Here is a 27,881-nt window from a genome sequence, read left to right as displayed (position 1 = left end):
ACAGCAGATTCAATGTTCACCAATGCACTGTCTACACTTAATCCTTGAGATTTATGAATAGTCACTGCATATGCCAGAGAAAATGGAAATTGTTTCCTACGGACATATAAATCTTTAACAAGCACAAAACGAACTGAACAACGACCAATTTCTTTAACTTCATCAATCTGATCAAATTTAATTTTTAAAAATTAAATTCCTTCTTTTTTCTGATAATTCACAAAATCCACCACTTTGCCCATTGCACCATTAACTAAACCTTTCTCTACATCCAAATCCCGCCTTAAAATTACCCGACAGTTTACACACACATACAGTGAGGCAGATTTATGTTCCCTGCAAATCAGCATGGATGCGCCAGGGAAGATGCGTCACGCAAGTTTGCCCTTGCGCCACCACAGATGCGCCGCATTTACAATGCGGTGCATCGTGGCGCAAGGACAAGCAGATACTTGACGCATCTGCCGGCGTAAGGTTGGCGCAGTGCTGAAGTTGAGTCGCAAGCACGACGCAACTCCAGCATTGTTCCAACCTACCCTATCCCTAACATGGTGCATCAAGCCTTTCGCCTGCTTCAAGCAGGCGCAGGGTTTTGACGCATCAGCGTTGGGAAAGTGACTCAGTGACATCTTATAGATGTCACTGAGTCACTTTTCAGGGACGTTCCTGCGACGGAACACCCCCCCCCGAGTAGAAACGCCCACATGAAACCTGACGCAGGTTTCATGTGGCACAGGGCTTTACACCGTGACACATCTCCAGAGATGCGTCACGATGTAAATGGGGCGCAACATGGCGCAGGGTTTACGCTGCCGCTGCGTCACAAAAGTGACACAACGGCGGCGTAAAAGGGGCGCAAGTCCCTCATAAATCTGCCCCAGTGTCTTTTCCAAACCAGCAGTTTTAGATATTTTTTTTTCTAAACAATCTAGTTTTGATCTCAACTTACCCGTTAAAATAATAGTGATTCCTTCATGTAGTATTTTATCGATGGCTTCCATTTTGACAATTTCTTCATTTTCCAATTTTAATAATTCTTCGTTGAACATTGAACACTCACGCAGTGTTGGCATTAAGCAAATCACTGACTTATTTTTAGCAATTTCCACGTACACTTTTGCAGCAACTACATTTTCATTTGTCAAGACATTGCAAAGTAATCGACTCTCCAAAGCTTCTTTCCCTTTTTTTGAAAGAATTCCAATTCTTATATCTTGAAGAATACTTCCATATTCAGCATCATTTGCCTGTTGCATATTTTTTGTCAGTTCTTTGTATTCAAAATTACTCCAAATGTTCACATTACCAACACTGGCAAGAGACTTTCTAGTATCTTCATGGGCAAGTGTTTTAAATACTGGTTGTCCTTTTACCGGTGCCAGTTGCAGTAGATCCCCAAAAACTATTATGTGTTTTCCTCCAAATAACACGTCATACTCTATTTTAAGAATTTGCTGCATTCTTAAATGCACAAAGGCAAGCATCAAGTTTGAAACCATGCTCACCTCATCAATAATGAGAAGTTTCATTTTCTTCAGCACTCTTGAAACTTCACAACAAGCTTCTCCAGATAGATTGTGGTATTCCAATTTGTTCTCATGCTCTACTGGCAGCATTAGTAAACGATGTAAAGTAATTCCTTTAATGTTATGTGCTGCCAACCCAGTTGGAGCAGTGACAACACAATACAAATGTGACTCAGTTGTTTTTTGCAGATAACTTGTAATTACTTTAATTAAGAAACTCTTTCCTGTTCCAGCTTCACCACTCACATACATTCGGATAGGTTGAAATGATGTACATGAGCAGTCTTTCTTTTCATGAAGTAATCCATGGTCAATCTGCTCTTTCACTTGCTGATATATTTGTTTCTGTTCAACATTTAGTTGCTCTTCCAAGTTTCCTAACTGTATTGCATCTTCTTGTGCTTGATACATTGCTGTTTCCACCTCATTCATGGCAATCGCTGCTTCATTTTCAACAATTGTTTGTCCAAGTGGATCTTGACTCAGTGCAGCAGAACTTTGACTATCTTGAGAACTGTCTCTAGCAATCTCAGCTGCAATTGTAGCTTCTTGATCAATTTCATCATTCAACATTTTCACATAATTTGTGAAAGCACTGCATTGTATGCTATCTTTACAAGCATTAAATGAATCTTCATAGCTGGGAAAATCTCCAAGTAATTCCAGTTCAGAATGCCATGGTTTGAACATTTGCAAAAGGACTAAATAGTAAAATTCCCTTTTGTCAGCAGTGTCGCAACTCAGTTTTCTGTGATTAATTAAATTTCCTTTCCTTTGTTTCACCAGACATCCTTCAGAACCAATCACTCCATATTTTCCATCGTTGATGTTCTCTGTAATATTCTATTTAAAAGTGTAGTTTTGCAACACTTCATAGAGACACATGTTCTCAAGATGATGACTTCTCTTTGGATAGTATGTGTCCAACATATTGGTTTTCAAAATATCTGTACTTTCAGGGTCATTTTCTGCTAAATATTCAATTTCTTGAACAGAGTTCAGTACCCGATTTCGCATTCCTGCAAGACCTAGACTCACCCAAATGATTCTTCTACTTTTGGAATATAGACTTGCAGATGATAAACCATCTGAACATTCATATGCTCCAATTTCACGATGCGATAACATTTTCAAACTGAAACTGTATAATTTCTTACTTAGACTCTTCTCGTGAGAAATCTCTTCCCACATTTCTTTCAATTCAGTCTTTTCTGATTTAGTAATGTAAGACGTTACATATCGAGAAACAGCAATAGAATTGTCCGCAACATACTGAATATCCATGTTAGCGTTCCACATGGATAAAATAACTGGGTTGTAGTCATTTATGTATTTCGATTCTTCACTCCTTCTTAAGTTGTAGGTGTTTTTCGGAGACTTTCTTGTGATGGTATGTTGTACAGCTGACATGAAACTGTTCACTCTTCCTTTGGCTAATATAGGACGTGGAAATCCAAAACTACATTTGGTATAGAACTTATCCTTTGACTTGTGCTTTCGTCTACAGTATTTTCCACATCTATGGCTTTGAAATCGTAAGACTTGTTCTTTTAAGTTTTTGTCTTCTCTGCTATTTGGTACAGCACATGTAGCATAATCTTTAATGAAAGACAAAACACTTTCATCTGAATCTGTTCCAAATTTGGGGGCATCATTGACCCATAGCAACATATGTATGTGAGGAGCACCTCTTGCTTGATACTCCTTTCGCCAAAAGAAATCCACAACTTCTCCAAGAGGAGCATTCTTTTTATTGCAGATGAAAGACATCATAGTTTCAAATCTATGATTGAAGTATCTGCATACATTGACAGGATCCAAAGAGCACAATTCTCCAGGTGTCTTGTATTCAATATTATTTATATTGGAATTTGCCTCTCGAAGAGTGCCTTCCTTACTAGTCGTCACTCTACAGTTGCTGTACTTTTAACTCCCCGACCCGCTCCTCAACCATTACTCAGCATGGCCTATCCCGGCGGAGGTTACTACCAACAGCAGCAGGCACCCCAGCAGTATGGTGGTGCTCCGGGAGGACCTGCATACGGTCAACCTCAAGATCCCATGTATCAATATTTTGCTGCTGTCTCTGGTCAGGATGGACAAATAGATGCGGATGAGCTGCAAAGGTGCCTGACTCAGTCCGGCATTTCTGGTTCCTACAAACCCTTTAATTTGGAGACGTGCAGACTCATGATCTCAATGCTGGATAGAGATATGTCTGGCAAAATGGGCTTTAATGAATTTAAGGAACTTTGGGTGGCATTAAATGTTTGGAGGCAGAATTTCATGGCATTTGATGCCGACAGAAGTGGAACAGTAGACTTTCCGGAGCTTCAGAGAGCCCTTGAAAGCATGAGATTTAGATTGAGTCCTCAAGCATTTAATGCAATTGCAAAAAGATACAGTAACAATGGAAGGATTACATTTGATGATTACGTTGCCTGCTTTGTCAAACTCCGATCTCTCACTGAAACTTTTCGAAGACGTTATCAAGCCCAACAAGGAGTAGTGAATTTTTCATATGATGATTTCATACTGTGTGTTATGAGTATCTAACGTCGGACGATGGTGTGGATGAGCATGCATCACATTCCAGATTACGTCTAGATTCTAGGAAATTATTTCCAAATTGTGAAAACTTGCTGCTTCACGTTAGGCATTTTATCAAGATTTCAGTGCTACGTGTACAATATATTCCTTAAATTTTATAAAATAAATATCAAATGGGGTTTTCATATGTAAATTCCTAATGTCCCTTGTCATGTGACCTTCATTCCTTGGGTCGATATTCTTTCATAATTACCTCAAGTTTATTTTTCATATTTTGTAGTTATTACTCCTTGTGTAGCGTGTTCTGTATTTTTGTAACCCATTGAGCCATATTTTCACATATTAAAGCCTCTCGAAGCCTCTCGAAGAAATTCAAGTAAATCATCCCAAGCATACTCAGCACAGCTTAGTGTAACAAACCACGTAGGAGTTCCCAAGTTCCGTAGCATGCATTTCAGTTCTCCATGTCGACTGTACCAATATTCATTAGTCCCACGCTGACATGCCATCAGATTAATCAACTGAGATTCTAAATGATCATCTCTCTGATGCACTTTATCCATAAAATCCTTTGCAGTTAAATTTTGCAGATGCATTCCAGTTTTTAAAATGTGATTTACTGCATATGAAAGTCCAGACAAGTCACTTTCAAACAGAAGATGAAACATATAAGGGATACATTGTCGAAATCTTGGATCTTCTGCATATAATCTTGTTGTCCGATATTCAGATGCAGGAATCTGCACAGGACGTTCATCATATCGTCCACCTTTTCCTGTTGGAAACAACTGCGAGTAACAACGAGCTTCCAAACTCTCTTCCCATACACTCATGGGACTTCCTGTTGCTTTTTTCATTTGAAACAACTCAATTGTATTCCCCATCACCTCTTTGGAATGAAGTGGATGTACACTGTAATGTTCATGGATCTCTTCACATCTGGACATGTCCACTTTTTCAATTTGTCCACTTAATGTTTCACTATCTTCTGCGAAATATATTTCTTCTTCCCCAACAAACACATTTCTATAGTACTCATTATTTTTTATCAGATGCAATGATGCCTTTTGCACTTTTCTAACATCCACTAACTCTTGCCAGATTTTCTTATTCTTAGTAGAAACACCATGGCTCATTTTCTGCATGATCTACACCAATAGTTTCAACATTTTTTGCTTAAATCTAATGGTAAATACACAACTCTTCCTTTCAATCCTCTTTGCAACTCTGATGGAGGTAATTTACTTGTTTTGGGCTCCATACGAACAATAGCCTGAAATGGGTGAATACATTGTATCAGAATAGACTCATACGTATTTAAATCTATCAGCTCTGGAGGAATAGCAACCAACTCTAGATTATTATGAACAGCTCTAGCAGGCATTTTATTCTCATCTAATTTATTATAACAATATTTGCAAATACGCTGCTCACATCCCAAATCAAAACAATCCTCTACCAACAAATAAGTTGCAAATTCCATCCACTTATCATTATCTCCTATTTCACTTTTTAAATACAGATTTACACCCCTAGTCTGATTTTTATAGTGACTTCGCCGACAACAAATACAAGAAACATTTGGTCTTTCACCTGAAATTACCTTAAACTTTGTCATTTCATCCTCATATTTTTCTGTAATTACCGGTTCTACACTGTCTTCAACATTTTGTTCTACTAATGTGTCAGTTTCTTCACTCTCTTGCTGAGGCCCAAAGTAACAAAACTCAATATCCTCACAGACCTGCTTCACATCTGAAACTGACCCACGCAAAAGAGCACTGTTCAACTCACTTAACTTTAGTGCTGGACTTTTTGCATAATACAACCTTCTCACTAACTTCCGCATTTGAGTATGATGTACTGCCAGCATTCTGAAATGGTGAAAAACACTTTCACAAACTTTCCTAGAAAGACAAGCCAGAGAATGACCTTGCAAACCAGTATGTTTTCTCACTCTGCAAGGGTCTAGTCCTGGCAACAGCTTAATATTTTGTTTTACACTTTTTTTAGTATAGACTCGGAAAAAACTACATAATTTTTCAATAGATTCCTGTCGTACACTACAAACACTACTGCAATACCAAGTGTACACAGGGTTTTTAGCACGTCTCCCTAAAACTTCATCAGCTATCACTTCTTCTGCATTTCTTTCAACCATTTTCTCTTTCTCCATTGGACAACCATCACTAACCTCATAACCTCTACAACTGGTGTCAACTGCATACAATAATTTTTCACTTAGCGAATAACTCTCTTCATTAAAACTAGAACTGTGTTTCCATTCTCCCAAAAAAAATCACAACATTTTTTTTTATTAATAACTCTTTTCCTCCTACTTTTGTCCTTCATTACATATATTGATTTATCTAGTGGTCGAATTCTGTTTAACACTAAAATAAACAGTTTCCTTTTTACTTCAATAGCCTTTTCCACAATGCTTTCAATATGCTTCTTCTTTTTATAAAATGAAGCTCTCTTTTTATATTTCTTTACATCTTTCAGCAAATTATGCACTACTCTCTTGTAAAATATTTTTTAGCGTAATTCCTTATACTGATTTTGTCTTCTTTTACCATACTTTATCTCCTTTGACTGAACATTTGCTTTTTTACTTTTCCTCTTATTATGATTTTTTTTCTTACTCAAAAAATTATTTGAAGTTGCAGCATTCTCTACATTCTGTTTGCTCCTACAAACATTTTTAATAAATTGCTTCGTGATCTTACCAGAAGATTTTTTCCTTTTAGCCACATTATCTTTTTCATTCAATACTTGTGGTTGATGTTTCTTCAAATAATCTTCCTGTCTCTGTTCTTTTCTTTTTCTTGTTTTTTCTGGCATACTTTCTCGATTTTAACGTTGAAAAACAGTATCTGCAAAAAAGAGTCACAAATAAATGTATATTAATAACTTTCAAATTTACAATATTCCATTACTGTACAAACACATTTTATATAAAAACAGACTAAAAAACTATAGCCCTGAACCACAAGTGTGACGATGATTAAAACACTACATACATAATGCATACTACTTTGAAGCAGTTCATGCCCTAAAGCCTACCTCACTAAAAGACTTCATGCTAACTAACTGAATGTTTACAGTACTAAAAAGAGACACACTGGGTGAGTAACAGGGTGTTTGCTAGAAGTGTATGAATACTAACTGGGGAATTGAAGCTGCGAAAGACAACTGTGTAGCTGATTAGAGAACTGATTGCATACTGGATAGGCATTTAAAGCAGTCCATGTGCTAAGGCCTGGCTCACTGCATGAGTACTTGGGTACTGACTGAATGATTAGACTACAGCAAGGATAGTGCCTGGGTGAATTTATAAGTGGTAGGCTTTTGGCGCAGGGAATGGATTAGTACTTGGTACTGAATGGCTCACTAGAAGAGTGCAAAGGAAGTGACAGGATGTTTGCTGGACTGTATGGATACTCACTAGGGAATTGAAACTGTGAAAGACAAGTGACTAGGTGGTTAGAAGACTGCATGCACAGTGCATAGGGGTTTGAAGAAGTCCATGTGCTAAGGTCTAGCTCAGTGCATGAATACTTAGGCAGTGACTGAATCATTAGAGTACTGGAAAGAGAGTGTCTTGGTGAATTTATAAGTGTTTGGGTTTTGGCACAGTGAATGGATTAGTACATGGTCCTGAATGGGTCACTAGAGGACTGCAAAGCAAGTGATAGGGTGTTTCCTGGAAGTGTATGGAAACTGTCTAGAAAATTGAAGGTGAGAAAAACAACTGTGTAGGTGGTTAGAGAACTACATGCATACTGCATGGACATTTGAAGCAGTCTATTTGGTAATGAATGGTTCACAACATAAGTATTTAGAAACTGACTGGGTAAAAATATTAAATTTTCAGTTCTGGGGCAGTAAAGACAATACTACATGGTACTGTCAAAGCATGACTCATTTTATCAATGCATAAGCAAAGACTGGCTTCTAATGCTACTAAAACTTAACAACATGACAGGTTTCAAAACAGTTTTCTGTCAGCAAATGCACAATGTTACCAAATGCTTCTCTCACAGTTGTTCCCAAATGTACACATACTCACAGTGTGATTCTAGACAAGCACCACTATCCCTAGGAGTTTACTAAAACTCATTCACTACAGTGAAAGTGGTAAGGGAACTGCACACAATCTACATATTTCACGACTACAATTACAATTTAGTGTCAATTCTTGACTCATTTAATCAACACATAAGCAAAGACTGGCTTCTAATGCTACTAAAACTTGACAACATGACAGTTTCAAAACAGTTTTCTGTCAGCAAATGCACGATGTTACCAAACGTTTCTCTGATAGTGGTTCCCAAATGCACACAGACTCACAGTGTGATTCTAGACAAGTACCACTATCCCTAGGAGTTTACCAAAACTCATTCACTACAGAGGAAGAGGTAAGGGAACTGCACACAATCTACATATTTCACGACTACACTTTAGTGCCAATGCCTGATGCATTTAATCAACATATAAGCAAAGACTGGCTTCTAATACTACTAAAACTTGACAACATGACAGGTTTCAAAACAGTAATCTGTCAGCAAATGCACGATGTTACCAAACACTTCTCTGACAGTGGTTCCCAAATGCACACAGACTCACAGTGTGATTCTAGACAAGCACCACTATCCCTAGGAGTTTACCAAAACTCATTCACTACAGTGGAAGTGATAAGGGAACTGCACACAATCTACATATTTCACGACTACACTTTAGTGTCAATGCCTGACTCATTTAATCAACACATAAGCAAAGACTGGCTTCTAATGCTACTAAAACTTGACAACATGACAGGTTTCAAAACAGTTTTCTGTCAGCAAATACACGATGTTACCAAATGCTTCTCTCACAATCCTTACCCAAATGCACACAGACTCACAGTGTGATTTTAGACAAGCAACACTATCCTAGCACTTTACCAAAACTCATTCACTACTGTGGAAAGGGTAAGGGGACTGCACACAATCTACATATTTAAGTACAGCACATCAGTGTCAAGGGATGACTCATTTAATCAACATATAAGCAAAGACTGGCTTCTAATGCTACTAAAACTTGACAACATGACAGTTTCAAAACAGTTTTCTGTCAGCAAATGCACAATGTTTCCAAACGTTTCTCTGATAGTGGTTCCCAAATGCACACAGACTCACAGTGTGATTCTAGACAAACACCACTATCCCTAGGAGTTTACCAAAACTCATTCAGTACAGTGGAAGAGGTAAGGGAACTGCACACAATCTACATATTTCACGACTACACTTTAGTGCCAATGCCTGACACATTTAATCAACATATAAGCAAAGACTGGCTTCTAATACTACTAAAACTTGACAACATGACAGGTTTCAAAACAGTTATCTGTCAGCAAATGCACGATGTTACCAAACACTACTCTGACAGTGGTTCCCAAATGCACACAAACTCACAGTGTGATTCTAGACAAGCACCACAATCCCTAGGAGTTTACCAAAACTCATTCACTACAGTGGAAGAGGTAAGGGAACTGCACACAATCTACATATTTCTCGACTACACTTTAGTGTCAATGCCTGACTCATTTAATCAACACATAAGCAAAGACTGGCTTCTAATACTACTAAAACTTGACAACATGACAGGTTTCAAAACAGTTTTCTATCAGCAAATGCACGATGTTACCAAACGCTTCTCTGACAGTGGTTCCCAAATGCACACAGACTCACAGTGTGATTCTAGACAAGCACCACTATCCCTAGGAGTTTACCAAAACTCATTCACTACAGTGGAAGTGATAAGAGAACTGCACACAATCTACATATTTCACGACTACACTTTAGTGTCAATGCCTGACTCATTTAATCAACACATAAGCAAAGACTGGCTTCTAATGCTACTAAAACTTGACAACATGACAGGTTTCAAAACAGTTTTCTGTCAGCAAATACACAATGTTACCAAATGCTTCTCTCACAATCCTTACCCAAATGCACACAGACTCACAGTGTGATTTTAGACAAGCAACACTATCCTAGCACTTTACCAAAACTCATTCACTACTGTGGAAAGGGTAAGGGGACTGCACACAATCTACATATTTAAGTACAGCACATCAGTGTCAAGGGATGACTCATTTAATCAACATATAAGCAAAGACTGGCTTCTAATGCTACTAAAACTTCACAACATGACAGATTTCAAAACAGTTTTCTGTCAGCAAAAGCACGATGTTATCAAACGCTTCTCTGACAGTGGTTCCCAAATGCACAAAGACTCACAGTGTGATTTTAGACAAGCACCACTATCCCTAGGAGTTTACCAAAACTCATTCACTACAGTGGAAGAGGTAAGGGAACTGCACACAATCTACATATTTCACGACTGCACTTTAGTGTCAATGCCTGACTCATTTAATCAAAGCATAAGTAAAAACTGCCTTCTAATGCTACTAAAACTTGACAACATGACAAGTTTTAAAACAGTTTTCTGTCAGCAAATACACGATGTTACCAAATGCTTCTTTCACAGTGTTTCCCAAATGCACTAAGACTCACAGTGTGATTCTAGACAAGCACCAGTATTCCTATGAGTTTACCGTAACTCATTCACTACACTGGAAGTGATAAGGGAACTGCACACAATCTACATATTTCACGACTACACTTTAGTGTCAATGCCTGACTCATTTAATCAACACATAAGCAAAAACTGGCTTGTAATACTACTAAAACTTGACAACATGACAGGTTTAAAATCAGTTATCTGTCAGCAAATGCACGATGTTACCAAACGCTTCTCTGACAGTGGTTCCCAAATGCACACAGACTCACAGTGTGATTCTAGACAAGCACCACTATCCCTAGGAGTTTACCAAAACTCATTCACTACAGTGAAAGTGATAAAGGAACTGCACACAATCTACATATTTCACGACTACACTTTAGTGCCAATGCCTGACTCATTTAATCAACACATAAGCAAAGACTGACTTCTAATGCTTCTAAAACTTGACAACATGACAGGTTTCCAAACAGTTTTCTATCAGCAAATGCACGATGTTACCAAACGCTTCTCTGTCAGTGGTTCCCAAATGCACACAGACTCACAGTGTGATTCTAGACAAGCACCAGTATTCCTAGGAGTTTACCAAAACTCATTCACTACACTGGAAATGGTAAGGGAACTGCACACAATCTACATATTTCACGACTACACTTTACTGTCAATACCTAACTCATTTAATGAAAGCATAAGCCATAACTGTCTTCTAATGCTACTAAAACTTGACAACATGACAAGTTTCCAAACAGTTATCTGTCAGCAAATGCACGATGTTACCAAACGCTTCTCCACAGTGGTTCCCAAATGCACACAGGCTCTCTGTGTGATTTTAGACAAACAACACTATCCCTTGCACTATACCAAAACAGATTTCTTCATCCACAAGGAGTACTACATTTTGCTACAGAAACATAGCTCATTTCATAAATTCATAAACAATAAGTGGTTTCTAAATCTACCAAAATATAAGAACTGCATTGTTATCTGTCTACAAACACATGAAAAAACACAAATCCTTATCACAAAATGGTTTCTACATGCACACACACTGTCAATAAGATTGTAGAGAAAAAAAAATACTCCCTACACTTTAGCAGAAAAAATACATTAGTCAGATTAAAATAAAAATTGTCTACATACATCCCCTCACAATTAAAAAACTCACCTTTCAAGATGTTTTGTAGATTAAGAAGTATATCAGTCACACACCAGATATCAGTCACACACCAGATTTTCTTATACAGAATCTCTACACTGTGCACCTGTCAGCAAAACCAAAGAATGGCAAAGTTCCCCTCTCATTTTCCACACATATACATGTAAACATCAAATCACACTCCTTCCCACATAAATTCAAAAGCCAACACACATTTCTATTAGTTAAACATTTCAACCCTTTCCAAATTACATAAACTTCAACCCTTCACCCAATCTGCCTTCTGCCCGTTACCATAGAAACAGGTCATGGAACACTGTACTGAGCACAAGTTCAGCACACACAATGTTGCTAATCAAAACAGCAAGTGTGCTTGACTTCTCAACATATCAGCTTATCATATATAATGTTCCTTACAATCTGTTTTTGTTAACCAATAATAATCAAGCGTTTAAAAACACAGAAATATGCACCCTACCTTTCAGTGTAGAAGGTTGTCAAACAACCAACGATTTCTTCTCTTTTTTCAAAATTGCATCTTAGCCACCATTTTAGAAACATCTTACTTTCCAAACTGCCATTTCATTTACAGAGACCATCTGAGTGCAACCAGACCTCCTTTCAAGATGCTTACAGTGTGGATTGTGGGACACAGCTACATTTTCTGGAGCGAAGGTATGCAGAAAACAAAGGCATTCACAAAGACCTAGGTTTGCCAAATGTAGACATTAAATGGATTGGACAGAGAGGGTTAAAGTGGCACCAATTGATGCCATTGGTGAAATCCTTCATGCAAATCCAACACCCTGACCTCATAATAGTGCACTGTGGTGGCAATGACCTAGGACCTTTGACTGGGGTAGGTCTGGAAATGCTTATGAAGGACACCTTTGCACAACTGATTTCACTTTTCCCTAAAACTGCCTTTATGTATTCTAACATATGCCAAAGGCAGAAATGGAACTGGTCCGATCATTTTTGTCGACAGATTGAGAAAGCTAGGAAACATGAGAATAAATATGTTTCGGCTTTTCTCCGAGACTACAGAATGGGGTCCATTTACAATAACAATCTGCGCTTTCATATGCAAGAGATGTATAGAAGAGATGGAGTACACTTTACTGATGAACGAAACTGAGTCTTCCTCAACAACATTAGACTCTGTATAGGTAGTTACTTATAAGTACCAAAAACTCTCAATGAACACAACGGCTCTTTTTAGAGCCACTCAAGAACAAAACACTTAAGCTTATTCTTTATCTCCCAACACTTTCATTTTTTTTTCCTTGAATCCGCGAACCCACCGCAAGAGAATCTGTGCATCCAACGCGACAGGATGCGCGCACTGTGCGCGTATTTCGCCGCTTTTAAAAAAAAAAACAAAGGGGGGGCCCCAGGGGGTCGTTCTGGGACCCCTTAGCACCTCTAGAGGGTCAGAGTATTTCCACTCTGCCCCTTTAAATGTTTTACGCACTTATTCCTCTTGCTTCACCAGCCTCGCTTCTACCGAGGCAGAAAATGGCCGCCAACAGTTCCTGGTTTCGAATATAGACAGACGCTCGAAAGCCAATTAGCATTCAGCACGCGATCGGGAGGGTGCGCGCTCCGTTCGGGGAGGGTTCGCCCACGGTGCGGGTAGGGTCCGCGGATCCTCCACGACCATTGATATCACTAACTTTTTTACCCTAATTTTCTCAGGAACTTCTGAACAGATTCACACCAAATATGCAAAAGGCACGAGTCCGAACTGAGGACTACCTCTTTGCCAAATTTGGTGTCATTCCGTTCAGCGGTTTGGGCTGTAGCTGCGACAACAGATCCTATGGGAAATTGCATGGGGAAAACGCGTTTTGGGACCCCCTTTTTTCTCGGCCCCCGCTTGACGAATAGGGGTGGGCGGAATTTGCAAAATTAACTTTCGCAAATTATCGCGAAAATGTTTAAAATTATCGCAAACAAGCGGAAATATCGCGAAGATGCAGAAGTTTTTTTCCCGCATGTTCGCGAGATTTTCTGCATGGTTGCGGGTCGCCAACTTACCCATGTGGTTGCTTGCGGGCGCGGCCATCTTGTTTTGAGTTGTCTCGCGGTGCATGATCGCGAGAAGAAAGACGTGATCGCGCGACGCATGACGTCACTGCGGGCGCGAACTGTCGCGAGACAGCGCAAATGGCTAAAAACAATACAACATCTCATGGAGAACGCGACCGGATCAAGAAAACTTGTCAGCGAACGCAGGGATTCAGGTAAGGCGATCGCGCGCGCGCGAGAATGTATTATTTTACAGCGCGAGCAAGAAACAAATTATCGCCAAGCTGCGGAAACCGGAAATTTTGACATTTTTGCGCTCTCCGCGGAACGCGAAAATGTCAAATTATCGCAATTTCCGCGAACGGAACGAAATTTTCGCCCAGGCCTATTGACGAATCACCACGAAACTTTCAGGGTAGGAGCGGAGCTGGCCAAAAGTTTGGAGAATTTTGCGAAGGTTCGTCAATAGGCGCCAAAGAAATTCCCAATAGAATGTTGCGGATTTCCTATGGAAAATAGGTCCTAACTATAACTATCTACTGGCGACCGCCAGTAGATAATCTATTACCTACTAGCGGTCGCCAGTAGGTAGTTATAGTTAGGACCTAGTTTGCATAGGAAAAGCATTTTTTGTTTTCCTAATAACTTTGGCGCCGTTTGACAAATCTTTGTGAAATTATCAAAACTAGTGGCTTGCTCCGGTCAGCTCCTGTCTTAAAAGTTTCGGGGTGATTCGTCAAGCGGGGGTCGAGAAAAAACGGGGGTCCCAAAATGTGTTTTCCCCATGTTATTTTCCATAGGAAACATTAGACAAAGCTACAGCCCCAACTGTTGAACGGAATGACACCAAATTTGGCAAAAAGGTAGCCCTTGGTTCAGAAAGAGACCTTTTTTTGAAATTGTGTAAATCCGTTCAGTTGTTTTTGAGAAATTAAAAAAATAAAAACTTTATATATCTGGGCGGGACCTAACCACACAAGTATGAGCTTTGCTCTGATTGGCTGCCAACACTTCAAACAGGAAGTGTTGGCAGCCATCTTGTGCTCGGACAGAGGGAGAAAGAAAAGATGAGGAAAAAGATAAAACAAGCATTTGCAATGCATCGGTCTCGCCTTTGGGACCTTATATGTTAGCGGACTTTTGTTCTATTTCTTTTTTTACATATGTTTTCTTCATTAGAATGAGAAACTACGACTAGATGCCGAAGTGCCAGAGGCTGGCTGGTATCTTCCGTGTATTACGTGCATGCTGCTGCTGTGAACTGTTTGCGCGTTTGTGCATGTATGAGACAGAGTTCCTTGATAATGTCTGTAGTGGACTCTGTGGAGTGCGGGTCAGTCCCGGGAACTCGCTGGTTCTGTGCAGTGCAGCAGTGCTTGTTCTGTGCATCAAGCTACAGGATACTTCCGCTGCCCTGTTACTTATCACCCCACCTCAGAGACCTCCAGCAGAATCCTGCAGCAGGGACAGGACCACGCGCACACCAGTGATAGATGCGACGCAGACAGTGCACTCCACAACCGTTCAGGGAAACAGAAAACAGATTAGGGCCTCATTATTCACTGATGTGGAAAACCAGGGGTTACAGTGTCACTGCGGGGAGATTTCTTTCACCGCTGGCTAAAGAGGGATGGAAGCTCTGGTTTAGAGCGAGATAAGACAGTCCGAATGCTCTGAGTCCGCCATACGTGCTGGCGATGTAAAGCAGGGTCCCCGCACGCTCACCCCATCACACCCTGACCCGAGATGCACTGCTATCTCTCGGACTCCCATAAAGCTAGCGGTATATACTCTACCTTGTTTTTAATACCTCTTTATTGTTTATCTATTTTTTTGCACTTTTGTATAGCGCATACTTGACACAATGGAATTAGAGCTCTTTACAAGAGCAGCAGGGTATATTACACATGTTACTTAATATACGCTCTGAAAAAGTTTCTTTTGTAAATGCACCTTATTTACAGAGCTTAGAAACGAAACAGGTGCGGGATGAAGTGCTACCAATATAAACGCGTCATCAGATATAATGTGGGTTTGCGTGAAAGCAGTGATAACAAAAGATAACAAAATATAATTTGTATGTTTCACAAAAAACCGCAAAAGACCCATGACACTCTGCACGCATCCATCTCCTGATAGACACAGTGCGCGTGAACTGCTCAGTGAAGGTGCTTTTTACTCCAATTTGCGGACTGCTAACGAGGGTAGAGGTGGGGGCTAGGTGGCAAGAGATGCTACACTCCGCGTAATTTCTTGTTGCCATCAAAACTTAAAGGGTCTGATTCCATAACTGGGGTGAAGCAATGGGGACCGCAGGGGTCTGAGGTTAGACCGAAAGTGACTTTAATAGAAATCACTCGCTGCCCGGGTGTCTCATTCCATCAGGACTGTGTCTGCTGACGGCGGTGAGGGGGAGGGGTCAGTCTTTGCTGGGGGTGGCCTTGACAAGACGGGCTGTCTCACCGCCGCCTCAGCCCCCAGTGGCTTGCGATGATCCGTGTTCGCCCCCCTCGGAGACTCTGTTGAGGCAGGAGGGGGTCTGTGAGGATCATGGCAGAGGGGTGGGATAGAAGATGACTGGCTTTGGATATGTGTTATGTTATTAAGCTACCATACATGCGATATTAGACATATTTCTGTCGCTTTACTCTTCTGCCGCTAGTATGGCCTCACAGCGCTTCATAGTACAGCTACTTCTTGATTTAGAGGATTCTCACACAGAGTAGTCCAGGTTAGGGCTCCAATCAGCACGGAGTGAAACATTATGAAAAACGTGAAATACGCCCATTAATAAAACAATTTCACTCTTGGAATTTTCGCTCCAGAACCTTTCCTATGAGATAGTGAAACATCACGAAAGGACACAAATCACCAGGTATAGATGAAAACGTGTGGATTTTCTAAGACGTTGAAATAACAACAAGCATTTGCAATGCAATAGGTCTCGCAGTTACCCGAGTTTAAGCTAGTGGCATTGTAAATTAAAATGCCTTTTATTTATGTTTTTAAAACAAAAACAAAAATAAAAGGCACTGTTATTTGCAATGTCAATAGCTCAAACTCGCATAAATGCGAGACCTATTGCATTGCAAATGCTTGTTACTTCAGGTGTTGGGAGATTAAGTGATTTGCCCAGAATCACAGGATGGTTTCCCACTTTCAAGTCAGCAGGTTTGGCTGTAACGCACCTCCTTTTTAGTTCAATAAAAGCTTAATAAAGGTTGCTTCACAGCGTGGCCTATGCAAATGCACACTCCCTCCAGGAAGGCTTCTCTTACTTCACAATCTCCTGATCCCTCCATAGCTTCAGGGCAAAGGCCTTGCATGGGAGGGGTCAAGAAAAAGGACACAGCTGCTGCTGCTCCAAGGGGGGCAAAGATGTAGATGGCCCATAGTCAGAGAATCCCGGACCACCAGCAGGGCCCTTGTATACTGCCATCTTCCCTGACCCACCATTGCCTGAATGTGATGGCCTGGCAGGGGAGGGGTCAGGGGCAAGACGCTGCTTCTGGGTTTAGCCGTCCCCATGGGGGCCGAGGTAAGAATGTCCCAACAAATGAAGCAAAACCTGGCACCCAAGAAGGCCAATGATGACACTTACCAGTTACCACCCTCGCCCGCCCACCAGAGCCTGAAGTGCTATGGCCTGGCAGGGCAGGAAAGAAGCAGGGGCCCGGAAAAAATATGACCCACATACCACCCTTAGGCACTAGCTCTTTGGCCAATGCCTAATTGCCAGCCTTCCCAATCCGACCCTGGTGGTGACAAAGAGATGCTTTTATTGGTTCCCAGGCTGGTGGGAATATGTCCTTGTCAGTTAGGTGCACCCTTGTCCATAGCCTTCAGCTTCTGCAGCTCATGGCAGTTTGATAAATCACAAGAGGTAGGGTGTGTCTGGTCTCCGGGGCTAGGAAGAGAACTTCATGCTTGGGAAGGAGCCCTCAGAGGCACCTAGTTGTTGGGATAACAGCATCTGTAATGCCCATGGCTCAGCCACAAAAAAGCAAACTGATGTCAGAGCACAGCTTGTCAAGCTCTGATTTAATGGATTGTATGCTTGGGCAAAATGGTAGACCACAGCTTAAATCCAAACAAAAGTATACCGGATTGCGTTGAGGAAGCCTTGGCCGCCACAAGGTCGTGTCCGACTTTCCTGATCTGTGGCATTTTAAAAACTGCTTTTTGCTCCACCCGCAACCATGTGTCATCTTGCTAACAACTCAAACAAGCAAATGGACACTTTGTGGACATTATAGTATAAGACAGTGGATTAACACTCACACAATTGAATCGCTATTGTTTCAAGTACTGCAATATCATAACTGATAATTAATTACATTCATTTTTTATAACATATACTTATAAGTCAAACATTGATTTATTAACATAGGATTTTGGATTTATTCTGCATTGATTGCTAGAGTGAGGTCTAATTTTGCTTCACCTCCCTCTTACAGATTCACTCAACTATTTTTGTCACCTAAGTGTTCAAGCTAGTCCTTTGGGAACAACTGTTTAGGTTGCCACTCCAGAAACAGAAACCAGTGATCCGAGGGCAGAGGCCCTGCAGATGGCACACAAGTTGGGGGAACCCAGTCGTGTGCACTGGTGGGCCAGCGAAGTGACAAGCACCACTACCCACAAAAAAGGTAATGAGGGCACTGAATAGCACAGGATCTTGTCTTTGTATCTGGCAGGAACAATAAGGTTAAAATGCCCTAGTTCCAAAATGTAGAATGAATGCTACAACGGTCTTCAAGAGGACCTGCGATGGATGCCGCTTCTACCTCCCGTACCCAGGAGGCAGCACATGGGTCAAGCAGCAGAGGTAAATGACCTCCTGTAGATAGTGAAGCACGGTACGGTCATACTGCGGTAGGACGTACACTTGTTGCCCTCTCATGGCACTGCTCCACACTTTGGGGAGGATGCTTTCCATTAGCTGTGTTTTCTGATGACATGTCGAGCCAGCCCCGTCCAACAACAGAACTCCTTTAAATCCAAACAGACTCTTCCACTCTCTCACTGGAAGTGAAACCAGGCCACTCAGACACTTTCAAAATACAACAGCCGGGAATGCACTTTTCAGGTAAAAAAAAACACATTCCTTCCTCCTAATTTATTAAATAAACGACTCACTGAAGAACAGGGGCCAGCTTTGATTGGTAAACAGCTGTTACAAAAACTTTTTTACTTCGCGATACCATTACAACGCATGCATTACCACGCATGCGTTGTACATCGCAAAGTCATTAGTATGCATTTTTTTAGAATGCATGGTCATTTACCACGCATGCCTTTACAATGAATTTTGTGTAAAGGTATGTACAGTAAATGACCATGCGTTCTAAAACAATGTAGACGATCCATGTCGTTGTAAGGAAAAAGAGGCTGCTCTGTTTCCTCACAACGACGTGCACCGCCCTGCCCTCAGAGACGACGTGAAGCAGGAAGCAGGAGGAGAGAGGAACCACGAGGAGAAAGAGGTAATGGGGATTGGGCATGCGGTGGGGCTACTTTTCTAGGGTTTCGGGTAGTGTTTTGGTGTTTGGGTAGTGTAGGGGGTCATGCTGGGGGTAGTGTTTTAGGGTTTAGGGTAGTGCAGTGGTGTTTAGTAGTGTAGGGGTCATGCTGGGGGTAGTGTTTTAGGGTTTAGGGTAGTGCAGTGGTGTTTGTGTAGTATAGGGGGTCGTGCTAGGGGTAGTGTTTTAGGGTTTAGGATAGTGCAGTGGTGTTTGGGTAGTGCAGGGGGTCGTGCTGGGGGTAGTGTTTTAGGGCTTAGGGTAGTGCCATGGTGTTTGTGTAGTGTAGGGGATCATGCTGGGGATAGTGTTTTAGGGTTTAGGGTAGTGCAGTGGTGTTTGGGTAGTGTAGGGGGTCATGTTGGGGTTACTTTTCTAGGATTTAGGGTAGTGCAGTGGTGTTTGGGTAGTGTAGGGGGTTGTGCTGGGGGTAGTGTTTTAGGGTTTAGGGTAGTGCAGTGGTGTTTGTGTAGTGTAGGGTGTCGTCCTGGGGGTAGTGTTATAGGTTGTGCTGGGGTAGATTTAGGGTTGTGCAGTGGTGTTTGTGTAGTGTAGGGGGTCGTGCTGGGGGTACTGTTTTAGGGTTTAGGGTAGTGCAGTGGTATTTGTGTAGTGTAGGGGGTCATGCTGGTAGTAGTGTTTTAGGGTTTAGGGTAGTGCAGTGGTGTTTGGGTAGTATAGGGGGTTGTGTTTTAGGGTTTAGGGTAATGCAGTGGTGTTTGGGTAGTGTAGGGGGTCATGCTGGGGGTAGTGTTTTAGCGTTTAGGGTAGTGCAGTGGTGTTTGTGTAGTGTAGGGTGTCGTCCTGGGGGTAGTGTTATAGGTTGTGCTGGGGTAGATTTAGGGTAGTGCAGTGGTGTTTGTGTAGTGTAGGGGTCGTGCTGGGGGTACTGTTTTAGGGTTTAGCGACCACTCGCAATGAGAAACCTGACCTTCTCGCGTTGGGAATCTCGCCGGGAGGTTTATTTTCCATGCTCGCCCTCGCCAACTTGATGTTGCTGATCGCGAACAAGGAAAAAGTCTCGCCGGGATGTCATTTTGCTTGCTCGCGGTTGCCAACTTGACGTTGAGGACTGCGAGCATGCAAAAAATGACCGCAGCACTACGCAACACTATGCTACGCGTGTTCGCACTGTGCTACGTGCAATTCACGTAGTGCAAAGTAGCGCGAACTTCGCAAACTATGCGAGCGTAGCGTAGTGCTTTGCCCAGGCTTACACTAATACATTCACTGTTACAATCCCCAGAGCAGTACCCATGCACTCCAGCATTCCCCTTGTCACTCTGTGAGTACTCTTCTAATCACCCTTTCAGCACTGTATACTTATCCAATCAGTGTGCCAATACCCAAGCACTTATAAATTCACCATGTAGTATCTTTGCAGCAGTCTAATCATCCAGTCACTAACCATGTGTTTATGCAATGACCCAGGCACTAACAGATGTAGTGCTACAATCCCCTGAAGACTACCTATGCAGACAAGTAATCTGCCTGTCACTACCTATGCACTCCTCCAATCACCCAGCCAGCACAATGTACTTATTCAATAACTCCGCCAAAACCCAAGCACTTAGAAATTCACCATGTACTCTCCTTACAGTACTGTAATCATCCAGTCACTACCCTTGTACTGATGCAATGGCCCAGGCACTAACACGTGCACTGCTACATGCCCCTGAGCACTTCCCATGCAGATCTCTAACCTCCTGCACACTACTGATTCACTCCTCCAATTACCTAGGTATACTACCTATGCACTCCAGAAATCCCTCTGTCACTACCCATGCACTCCTCCAATCACCCAGTCAGCACTATGTACTTATCCAATCACTCCACCAAAACCCAAGCAGTTATAAAATCACCATGCACTGTCCTTGCAGCACTCTAATCATCCAATCACTACCCATGTAGTCATACAATAACTCAGTCACTAACACATGCACTGCTGCAATCCCTTGAGGACTACCTATGCAGTCCAGTAATATCCCTGGTACTACCTATGCAGCCTTCCAGTCACCCAGCCAGTCCTATGTACTTATCCAATCACTGCCCCAAAATCCAAACACTTATAGATTCACCATGCACTCTTCTCGCAGTACTCTATTCATCCAGTCAATATCCATGTAGTCATGCAATGATCCAGGCACTAACACATGCACTGCTTTAATCCCTGTGTACTACCCATGCAGTCCTCTAACCACCTACACACTTCTCATTCGCTCCTTCAATGCCCCTGGTAGTACCTATGCAGTCCAGCAACCAACCTGTCACTTCCCACGCACTCCTCCAGTCGCTTAGCCACTACTATGTACTATTCCAAACACTCTGCCAATACCCAAGCACTTATAAATTCACTCAGGCACTCTCCTTGCAGTATTCAAATGTTTCATTCAGCAGCTATGTACTCATGCAATGATCCAGGCACTAACTGATTGCTGCTACAATCCCCTATGCACTACCTATACAGTCCTCTAACCACTTACACACCTCTTATTTGCTCCTTCAATACCCCAGGTAGTACCCATGCAGTCCCGCAGTCACACTGTCACTCCCCGTGCACTCCTCCAGTCACCCAGCCACTACCATGTACTAATCCAAACAACTATAACACCTATAGTGGTCAAAGACTAACAGGGTGTTGCTGGAGTGCATAGGTAGCCCACAGGGGATTTTAGCACTAAATCTGTTAGTGCCTGGGTCATTCGAGAAGTACATGATTAGTGGCTGGATGATTAGAGTACTGCAAAGAGAGTATATGGTGAATTTATAAATGCTAGGGTATTGGAGCAGTGATTGGATAAGTACACGGTGCTGAGAAGGTGATTGGAAGAGTGCTCACTGAATGACAGGGGGAATACTGGAGTGCATGGGTACTGCTCTGACGATTGTAGCAGTGAATGTATTATTGTCTAGGCCATTGCATGAAGAGTGCACAGGAAGTGGCGGGGGATTGCTGGACGGCATGGGTAGTGCTCTTGGTATTGTAGCACTGCATGAGTTAGTGCCTGGGTCATTGCATGAGTACAATGGTAGTAACTGGATTATAAGAGTGCTGCAAGGAGAGTGCATGCTAAATGTTTAAGTACACATGTACTCATGCAGTGTCCCAGGCACTAATACATTCACTGCTACAGTCGCCAGAGAAGTACCTATGCACTCCAGCATTCCCCCTGTCACTGCGTGAGCACTCTTCCATTCACCTTGTCAGCACCGTGTACTTATCCAATCACTACTCCAAGACACTAGAACTTATAATTCACCATGTAGTATCTTTGTAGCACTCTAATCATCCAGTCACTAACCATGTGTTTATGCAATGACCTAGGCACTAACAAATGTAGTGCTACAATCCCCTGAGGACTACCTATGCAGTCCAGTAATCTGCCTGTCACTACCTATGCACTCCTCCATTCCCCAGCCAGCACCATATACTTATCTAATCGCTCTGCCAAAACCCCAGCACTTATAACTTCACCATGCAGTCTACTTGCAGCACTCTAATCATCCAGTCACTACGTATGTACTCATGCAATGGCCCAGGCATTAACTCATGGCAAATACAGAGGAGGTCATGCTTATCACAGGGGTACCCCAACGCATAGTGTTCCCTAATGTATGTAGATGTTTTTAGTGTATTCTAAGTGTCTTTTAGCATACCACTGGCTCTAGACCTGGTTAGTCAGAGTCAGTTACTACCAGTACCCATCAGCAAAAAGTTGGGGGCACAGGATGACTTTGTGCTCCTCTTTTCGTTCTTTCTGCACATCTCTTGCTTCTTCTTGCACTTTTCTTTGGCTTTCCGGACTTCTGTTGCCTCTTTCTGCAATTGTCTTGCTTCTCTCTGTGCTTTTCTTCCTCTTTCTTCACATGTCCTACCTTTATAGGCATAGTTAGAAATTAGCATTTTAAAAACCTTTGAAATTCACTGAAAAAACAATAGGTTTCAGGGACGTTAAAGTTAGAAATTAGCATTTAAAAAACCTTTAAAATTCACTTAGAAAACCATAGGTTTCAGGGATGTTATAGTTAGAAATTAGCATTTAAAAAACCTTGAAAATTCACTGAAAAAACACAGGTTTCAGGGTTGTTATAGTTAGTTGGACATTTCACTCGAACAAAACCAGAGAAATTCAGCCGTTATAGTTAGTTCAGCTTTCTGTAATTCACGCCCATGCAATGCATTGCTGATGACGTCACATATTACATCATTCATGACATGGTCAGTGACATCACTGATGACATCACTGATAACATCTCAAATGACATCACTGATGACATCACTGATGACATCATCCATGTGATAGTCTGATGCACCTCCTCATACCCTAATATAACATTTGATTCACCCACTCTAAAATACAGATTACCATTTTTGAAACCATAGACACACCAATACCAGTTAGTACATACCCACTCACTAATTCCTAGGTCTACACACACATCCACTCATTCACCCATACAGTCACTCATTCATGAAGTCAACCATCAATACGGCATTATCATATGCACTCACATATCTATACAGACACGAACACACCGCCACTCATCCATAGAGTTACTCACACACCTAGTCATTCATGCAAAAAATCAATCACACGCCCATTTATTCACCTATATAGTTACACAGACACCACCTCACGTATTCAAACATATACTAACACATGCTTGCACTCTTATAATCACTCACTCTCACATATAGTCATTTATACACTCCAACACTCACATATAATGCCTTTCACATATGCATTTACTCACACATGTACCACTGAGGCATCCCTTCACTCACCAACACACCCATACGCACACTCAGCCACCCATACAGCCCTTCACAGATGCACTCTTGAACCCATACACCCAGTGAATCATCCACTCAAACATCTATGTACAGAGTCACACCCCACCACCCACCCACTCAGACACTCAGGCACCCATATAGATACTCAGACTGTGGTAAATATTTCATTACAGGTACTATTTTTTATGCGGTAAAGTCTATTAAGAATAACTCAGTAAATATAAGAGGCAGAATCCGTGGTATTAGAGGTTTTTAAAAGGCTTTATTCCTATACAAAGGAATACAATTCGAATTGTAGGCTTTCTATTCCATCACCACGAAAGTTCAGGAAGGAAGGGCATACATTATTGACAGATAAGCAGTTTTATAGAAAATGAATTACAGTGAAACAGATGCAAGAGGCGTAACAGCTGATAGTACAGATAAAAGGTGCATACGTAACTAATAGAGGCAGTCATATGGGCGTAATTTAATAAACGTCATTATACATGATGTCACAAGTGGGTGGATCCATAAAAGAATCCTGCAATGTCAGCAGAAATATTTGGCAGAGATGCGCGCGCAGCCGCATGACGTGTGATTGACGTGCAACTAGAGGGTGAAGGGGACTTGACATTTAGCTCTACATGTGGAGACAGAAGTCTGGGGGTTATGTCAACCTAATCCCAAATCATATCTAATATCCTATGTTTGAAGAACTGTGTTATCCAAAAGGGAAGGTCTCTAGGATAGAATCTATTCTATACTGACTGTTAGTGCGTGTACAAGCGTCTAAGTGTCTACATGAGATGCGAAGGGGTAGGAATATTCCATGGTAACGGGGGCTATGAATTACTTGCATGAGGACAGCGAGGCCTGGCCCTTTGCACGGTAGCTGGAGGAATGTTTACCTAAACTACTAGACAGGAATGCATCGGATGAAGAGCGGAGTAGATAATCTTGAAGGTGAAATACAGTTTTTGGCAGGCAATATGCTGGATCAGGCACCGTTAGCCGCGCAGGGAGTAGGACAAAGTTCATGGATACAGATGCAGGCTCAGACTGGAGCTTTCAGAGGCAGAAGGCAGGAAAAAGGCTTGATGACAGAATTCAGGGCCTACTCGCCTGAATCTGTAAAATGTGGAAAGTGAACCACATAAAGTCGGTGGCCTTTCATACTTAGGAATGGAATATCTGACCCATTCATGGCGGATCTGAAAGAGGACATGTTGACGGTGGACGCACATATATTTGCGTCTTCAAAACTGGAACTGGAGGGAACATACATGTACTTATAGCATGCACATGGAGCCGTTGGGGTCTACGATAGGGGACATAACTGATCACAAAATTCATATTTCCTCATTCCCTCCTTGTCCCCTACGGACCCTCAGGAGATATCGATCTTCATCAATCCATCGATCTGTTCATAAAACATCATTTGTTCTTCTTTCTTCTTCCGGGATCTTGAACGAAAACTTGGATGTGGGATACACGATGTGGCACACAGACCACAAATCGCTGGCCCACATTGTAGACATAAGCAGCAACTGAATAGTATGAGAAAGCCAATACCTAGGAAGGACAGTATTCTCCATCCCCAGGCTGACAACACGCCCCAGAACCAACCGGACCAAGTCCAGGTGCCTGGACTCTGGTGTATCTGGCTTATAATCTTATGAAGGCGGGTTATGGCTTTATATACTGATGGCGAATTTTCTGGTATGAAAATGCAGCAACTTGATCCGATGACCCTACAAGCTCCGCCCCTATCGGCCAGGATGACGTCAAGGACAAGACGATTTTGAAGCACAACAATCCGCATAGCAGACTGCTCTTCTGTTAAATTGCCTAAGGCGGAAATAGTCTCGTTCACTACTGCTTCAAGGGTTCTAGTTAATCTACGTATCAGCTTACTATTAGTGACTGTACCTATATAGGGAAAGAAACCTTTATTGAAATCTGTGTATTTTTCCCATGCTGTTTCAGTGTAATCGACAATTGGGAGATCTCTCTGTTGTCTATTGTGTACTAAATGGGTATTTCTATGATAATCAGGAGGAGCTAGGAAAACAGGTGGCAGAAGGAATGCTATGTAACAGGTACCATCCCAATCTAAAGGTAGACATATATATGCGGTCTGGCCACATATGAAGTAGGAATGATGGGAAGCTCTAAATGTAGACTTGCCTTGATCACTGAATTTTATTACAGTGGTGCATTTACTATGGCCCATGTGTATGGAATAGGGGTGGGCGGAATTTGCGGAATTAACCTTCGCAAATTATCGCGAGAATGTTTAAAATTATCGCAAACAAGCAGAAATATCGCAAAGATGCGGAAGTTTTTTTCCGGCATGTTCGCGAGATTTTCTGCATGGTTGCGGGTCGCCAACTTACCCATGTGGTTGCTTGCGGGCGCGGCCATCTTGTTTTGAGTTGTTCTCGCGGTGCATGATCGCGAGAAGAAAGACGTGATCGCGCGACGCATGACGTCACTGCGGGCGCGAACTGTCGCGAGACAGCGCAAATGGCTAAAAACAATACAACATCTCATGGAGAACGCGACCGGATCAAGAAAACTTGTCGGCGAACGCAGGGATTCAGGTAAGGCGATCGCGCGCGCGCGAGAATGTATCATTTTACAGCGCGAGCAAGAAACAAATTATCGCCAAGCTGCGGAAACCGGAATTTTTGACATTTTCGCGCTCTCCGCGGAACGCAAAAATGTCAAATTATCGCAATTTCCGCGAACGGAACGAAATTTTTGCCCAGGCCTAGTATGGAACCATTCTTTCTCACACATAATTCCCCTTTTACTGGGAATACTGACATGGCGGGCAAGATTGGTGTAGCTTCAGATTCAACGTTCAGGATCATGAGGTTAAGTGTAAAATTACCTAATCCATATACTTCATTTTCTAGATCAGTTCCTGTTCTTTTGGGGAGTCCCTCCTTGTTAGGGTAGCAGACTTTAAGCAAAACTAGGTCCAGGTTTCCCCACACCCAGTTGTCTTGGTAAACTGCGGAATTTGAATCTAGGGAATTAATCAAACTAAACCATGCTCCACAGGAGCCATTGTGTGTGAACGGATAGGGAAAGAGGGGCAAAACTCCCTTGTAGTTCTGATAGGGAGGGAGTCGGCCACATATCCAACAATTTGTGGCATTGCTGGTCTGATGGGAATGATGTAACATACTAATGAATGTGTTGTTGCGCAGCGCAAATCTATAAGACAACTCATGCGGAGGTAATTCGCTAAAAGAATGTTCTGCAGTTACATTGTAAGCATGCTTAAGAATAGGGTAATACATATGCAATAGTACGCTGAAAACGATGATCAAAAGACTTAGAAAAAACAAAATTAATAATGTTACTGTGCAGTGACTACGAAGTGATTTACAATACGCATGCTTTTTCAGCTGCATCTGTTGATTTCTTTCTCTATTCCGGTCTAGAGGATACATGTCAGAGACAAATTCAACCGATTCACCTTGGAGAGGACTTAAACAATCAAATTGTCTGACTTGCTAGACCTCAATTTTAGTTTGTAAAGTTCTGGTTTTGAATGCTCAACCAAGGGGAGCTTTGAGTCTGTCTGTGAGGGAATACAAGGTTGAGTATTCACACTGGATGGTAGTCCATAAAATTTCTTGATATGACTCGAGTGCAACCACCCTTTGCGTCCCTCGATCTTTACGGCTGTCCTTGTAGTGAGTAGAACCAACTTAGGCGACTTCCACCTAGCCTCCAGT

At 42.0% G+C, this 27,881-nt stretch overlaps 1 protein-coding gene and 1 pseudogene across 5 annotated transcripts in view; both read left to right on the top strand.

The window, feature by feature from the left end:
• LOC146785765 (phospholipid scramblase 1-like) overlaps positions 1-27,881 on the top strand; it is a 935,365-nt gene that overhangs the window by 623,805 nt on the left and 283,679 nt on the right. The gene's annotated exons all lie outside the window — the stretch shown is intronic.
• LOC146785766 (sorcin pseudogene) lies at positions 3,417-4,284 on the top strand (annotated as a pseudogene).

Source organism: Triturus cristatus, chromosome 11, assembly GCF_964204655.1.
Source record: "Triturus cristatus chromosome 11, aTriCri1.1, whole genome shotgun sequence".
In the NCBI taxonomy this organism is placed as follows: Eukaryota; Metazoa; Chordata; class Amphibia; order Caudata; family Salamandridae; genus Triturus; species Triturus cristatus.
The sequence above is the reverse complement of the archived record's forward strand: the minus strand, read 5'-3'. Positions and strand labels throughout refer to the sequence as shown.